Source organism: Populus trichocarpa, chromosome 12, assembly GCF_000002775.5.
Source record: "Populus trichocarpa isolate Nisqually-1 chromosome 12, P.trichocarpa_v4.1, whole genome shotgun sequence".
NCBI classification, from domain to species: Eukaryota; Viridiplantae; Streptophyta; class Magnoliopsida; order Malpighiales; family Salicaceae; genus Populus; species Populus trichocarpa.
Genome location: NC_037296.2, coordinates 7,405,041 through 7,411,040, shown reverse-complemented (window position 1 = coordinate 7,411,040; position 6,000 = coordinate 7,405,041).

The following is a 6,000-nucleotide window of genomic DNA, read 5'->3' as shown; positions in this document are numbered from 1 at the left end:
GCATGAGAAAGATGCAATTTTTTTAATGAAAATATGCAGTGAAAATTTTTAGGATTTGGCTGTATGCATGAAAACAAAATATTTTTTTTTTTTGAAAAGGGAAATTAATTCAAAAGTTTTTTAGACTTTGTTTTTGAAAATGTTTTGAAATTTGTTTTTAAAAAAATATTTCGGAGAAAACCAGGTATTTTGATACCGGATTTTTATTTTACAGTGTAAATATACAACCCGATATTATGCAAAATTGGTAGAAAAATATTTAAGAAAATCACAATTTTTTTGAAATGATATTTTGAATTTTTTTGGATTTTTTTTAAAATAATATTATAATATTATATATAATATATAATATTAAATATGTGGGCTGGGCCGAGCCCAGGAACTTTGGGTTGGGCCGATCTCGGCCCAACAAATCCTTTTCTTTTCTTTTTGGGGTCGGGCCGGACCCAAATGGTCTGGCCTAGGCCCGCATGGTTGCTGGCCCGACCCAGCAACTTGGTTAGCAGCAACGGAGGGGCCGCGCTACTTGACACTGGAGCGCCTAAATGGAGGCCTGGCTGGTTGAGACGGGGAGGGGCTGACGTGAGGACAGTGGCTGAGGCTGTGGTAGAGATGGTGGCCTGTTGTAGAGCAAGATGAAAGGAGAAGAAAATCTGCAACGGGAGAGGGACCGGCGGTTGCGGTGGTTGTTCTGCCACTGGTGAAGATTTGGCTTCACAGGGAGGATGCGTTGCCGTCTGTTGGTGGAGGAGAAAGGCGTCTGTGGGGGTCTTCAGGGGCTGAAGAGACGGTGGAGAGAGAAGGGAGGAACGTTGGCTGGAAAAGAAAACAGAGGAGTAAGCTGATTTTTGGCAATTTTTTGACCCCTTTTCCTCCTTGCTTAGGCCATGAAATGCACCCCTATTTAAAGGAGGTGGAAGAGGGACATTTTGTCTTTAATGGTGCCCAATCATGGCCTTTGGTTTGGCCAGGAAACATCCCAACCGTTGGTTCAAAGTGTGCGTTGTGAGTTGTCAAATCTAAAGGAAAACGGCTGCCTGAGTTGACCTATTTAGGTCGGCGCCGGCGCCGGTGTCATGTTAATAGGCCTGAATGGACCATACTCAGGGATAAAGGGATGTCAGGTGACCATTTTGGTGCATGTGTTGTCAATTTTGGTGGACATATGAGGCATTAAATACACCTTAAAACTAGCTCCCTGAGCTGTCATTTTCGGGCAAAATCGGGGAAGACAATAAACAGTGACCAGACGACGCGTCATCTGGTCCTCCCTGTTTTTTAAAAAAAAATTAAAAACATCGTTGATTTGGTCTGAATTAGGTATTTTTTGTTGATCTTCAATTTAGTCCTCCCACTTTCGATTTAATGCAATGGTATCCCTAATTGACCATAAACTTTCGATTTAATGTGATTAAGCCCCTGATGAACTTCAATGGGAACCCCGAAGTTACGCGCCTAGTGCAATTTGGTCTTTGGTCTCGGATTTATGCAATTTAACCCCTAATTGACCATTAAACTTTCAATTTCTTCAATTTCACCCCCGGATTTCGTCAATTAAGCCGCTTTAGTTTGACGCCTTTTGCAAATTGGTCCTTGGCTGCAAATTTTGTCAATTTAACCTCTAATTGACCTCAAAAATTCAATTTTCTTGTGATTTTGCCCCTGATTTCAATCAATTAACTTGGTAAAAATTAAATTTGGTCTCTTAAAATTTCAATCTTCTCAATTAAGCCCAAATTAGGCCCTCAAACTTAATGTTTTACCCATTAAACCCCAAATAAAATTAATTTTACCCATTTAAAGTTAAATTAAGTCCTTGCACTTATTTAAATCCTTCAATTGGACCCAAATTAATTCTTAAACATAATTAAAATTTAATTTGGCCCATGATTAAATCAAATTGGCCTATTAAAAATTTAATTATGTCCTTGAACTTGATTTTTATGCAAATTTGTCCAATAATCATTCAATTTGGCCTTGAATTTGCTGTTTAATTTCTCAGCCTGCTTTCTCCACATTGCCAGCCTTTATTTTATTTTTTTGATTTTTTTATTTTGAAAAAAAATGAATTTTGGAGAATAACCCAGAATTGGGTTGTGACAATTTAAATATTATTGGAACTCATGGAGAGATACTAAAGACAACAAATTATTTTAAGAAAGAGTTTGAGATGAAAGATATGGGAAAAAAAAAATTTTGTTTTGGCCTACAAATCAAGCATTTAGCAAATGGAATTCTCATTCATTAGTTAACTTACATAGAAAAGACCCTTAAAAGATTTTATATGGATAAAGCAAATCCATTGAGTACATCAATGGTTGTTCAGTCACTTAATGTGAAAAAGGACCCTTTAAGACCTTGTGAGGATAACGAAGAATTACCAACTACAACGTTTGAAGGATTGCGGCGCAATATTGGAATGAGACAGCTTAAAGACTTGAGATGATATATTCATGAGGGGGAGTTAATACGCACTACACTCTTTTTTCCTTGGCCTAAGTTTTATCCCATTGAGTTTTCCTGACAAGGTTTTTAATAAGGCAGTTTTCAATGTGTAAGGTTGTACAATAGACATCCAATAAGGATTGTTATAAAATCATACATTGTATGTGGATGTTTAGATGTCTTCCTACATCCCTTTTTATTATGTTCATTCATCATCATCAAGTTTATTTGAATCTACATCTTCTTATTACCTTTGAACCCATTAAGAAATCTAGCCATGGTGGCTTCTCTATCCTCAACATTGGTCGTTCTTTCTAGGCTGGTCCACATCACCTCTAGCAGTAGAACTCCAACCATATTGTATGAAGACAATATTGCATTGATAGCTCACTTAAAGGGAGGATATATCAAAGGAGATAGGACAAATCACATCTCACCAAAATTCTTCTTCATACATGACCTTGAAAAGTGTGGTGACATTGATGTTCAACAAATTTGCTCAAAAGATAATCTAGCAGATTTATTCACTAAAGTATTACCAACTACAACATTTGAAGGATTGCAATGCAATATTGGAATGAGACGACTTAAAGACATGAGATGATATATTCATGCGAGGGAGTTAATACGCACTGCACTCTTTTTTCCTTGGCCTAGGTTTTATCCCATTGAGTTTTCCTGACAAGGTTTTTAATGAGGCAGTTTTCAATGTGTATGGCTGTACAATAGACATCCAATGGGGAGTGTAATAAAATCATGCATTGTATGTGGATGTCTAGATGCCTTCCTACACCCCTTCTTTATTATATTCATTCATCATCATCAAGTTCATTTAAATCTCTCCAAGTTCATTTGAATCTACATCTTCTTATGACCTACCTTACAAATATTTATGTACATGTGCCTATAAATAGGAGCATTATTGAGAGAATAATATACACACATATAACTACAAATTCATATGAAATAAAAGTGTTCTCTCTTCACCCCTCCTAATCTTCATTGTTCATATATATTCTATTTACTTTTTATTAATTATATTGTTTTATTATTGTATACTTCTTGAAACATAGTTTTATAACAAATAACAACAACAACAACAACAACAAGAATAAAAAAAATAAAAAAAAATTAACAATAACAATAATAAAAATAAAAATAAAACAACAGCAAGAATAACAACAACAATAACAATAATAATTTGGGTGTGGCAAGCTTGCCAGACCCACATTACTTGGGTCAGGCAAAGGTGTCTGATCCATGTTGGTTGGGACTGGCAAGCTTGGCAGACCCACCGTGGTTGGGTCTGGCAAGCTTGGCAGACCCACCTTAGTTGGCAGACCCACCTTAGTTGGCAAACCTACCTTGGTTTATTTTTTATTTTGTTCACTTGACTCTTTTTTTCAAAGTTCTTATAGTTTTTAATTTTATCCTTCAAATTAAATTTATGGTTTTTCTTCAATAGTAATAATATTTTTTTTCAAATCTATTAATAATTATATTAACAATATTAACAATAATGAAAATTATAAGAATGATAAAAAGAATACTATTAAGAATAAGAATAATACTAATAATCATAATAACAATAACAATAACAATAACAACAACAACAACATTAACAATAACAATAAAAAATAATAACAACAACAATAACAACAATGACAACAACAACAACGATAATGATAATAATTTGGGTCTGCCAAGGTTGCCAGACCCATATTACTTGGATCAGGCAAAGGTGTCTGGCCCACGTTGATTGAGATTGGCAAGCTTGGCAGACCCATAATGGTTGGGTCTTGCAAGCTTGACAGACCTACCTTGGTTGATTTTTTTATTTTATTTCCATGGCTTATTTTTTAAAGTTCTTATAATTTTTAATTTTACCCTTCAAATTAAATTTATGATTTTTCTTCAATAGTAATAATATTTTTTTAAATTTATTAATAATTATATTAACATTATTATTAACAATAATGATAATAATAAAAACAATAGCAACAATATCAACAATAACAACAACAACAACAACAATAATAAATTGGGTCTGCCAAGCTTGCCAGACCCACGTTTCTTGGGTCAGGCAAAGGTGTCTGATCCACGTTGGTCGGGACTAGCAAGCTTGGTAGACCCACTGTGATTGGGTCTGGCAAGCATGCCTTACCAGACTCAAGGCGCTTATGTCTGGAAACCACGCTAGACTAAAGGCACATGGGTCTGGCAAACTTGCTAGATCTAAGGCTCGTGGCTGCAGACCCAAGTTTCTTAGGTTTGGCAACCTAAGAAAAGCACGACTACCCTAATAAATCTCAGACACAAAATTCATTGTGGTCCCTTGAATCCAACAAAATTCAAAAGAAATAATTAAAATAAACAATCTAACGTGGTTACAGAGTACTTATACCTGCCTAAAATGAAGAGAAACAGCAAAGAAACCATTGTCTTCTCGTGCAAAATCAACAAAAATTTCATTCAACTGTACCAGACTAGCACTCTCCCAAGAACAACCACGCAACTGGGTACATCACAGATATGGCTTGTATCTAACTACCAACCTCTCCACACTGAACAAATCAGGAGAATGACAGCCCCTCAAATACCCATTAACAACAAACAATATAACAACCCACAACACACTATGCACACCACAAAAAAATAGCAAAAAACAAACTGCTCACAACTTATCATGAGAACCAACTAATTCCTCTCCAATAAATACTGCTCCAATTCACAGTGAAAACACTCATAGTCACTGAGCTTTTTTAGTTTTTTTTTGTAATTTTTACCAACAGCTTTACATAAAAAAAAAAAAAAGATTTCAAAACGCTTAAAACAAAATACATTTACAAAATACATTTAAAGCCTATATATTCCACATTAACAAAGAGAAAGTGGGTTTTCCGTATTACCTAAATATCAACAGCCCAACATATGAAATTGAGCTTAGTGATGTCATTGCCGCTGCTGTTGCAAAAGCGAATGTCTGCTGGGTTTTTTTTATTATTATTTAAGAACCTTTTAACAATATATTAGAAAAGGACGGATTCTACAAAAAAAAATTGATTATTTTTTAGATAAAAAAAAATGCATGGTGGCTCAACTTATCTAAAATATTGTTGTGGAATGGGAAAAACTTAATTCTAATCTGATGCTTTAAAGCAACTCAAAGATTAGACTCATTCAATCTAAAAAATAAAATAAAATAACATGATGGAGATTAAAATCACCAAAAACATGATTTTTTTTCAAAATAGCACACGTGAGTTTTTTTTTTTTTTTGTGAATTAACATATATGGAGAAAATTGAAGAAACAACACAATTTAATTGGTTGCTAGTTGCTTTACTTAGAATCGGGCAACAAATTAAAATTTTGAATTTTAATAGGTTGGGTGTAGTGCTACCTATAAAAAACATTAAAGGGTTGTGCTGCTCCTACCAGCACAAACTGTAAAAGAAAATTCTCAAAGGTATTTTAGGTTAAACTACTCCAAGTAGCGCAATTTTTAAAATTTCCTTAATTCATTTGTTCCAAAACTTGGCACAAATGAGTACTA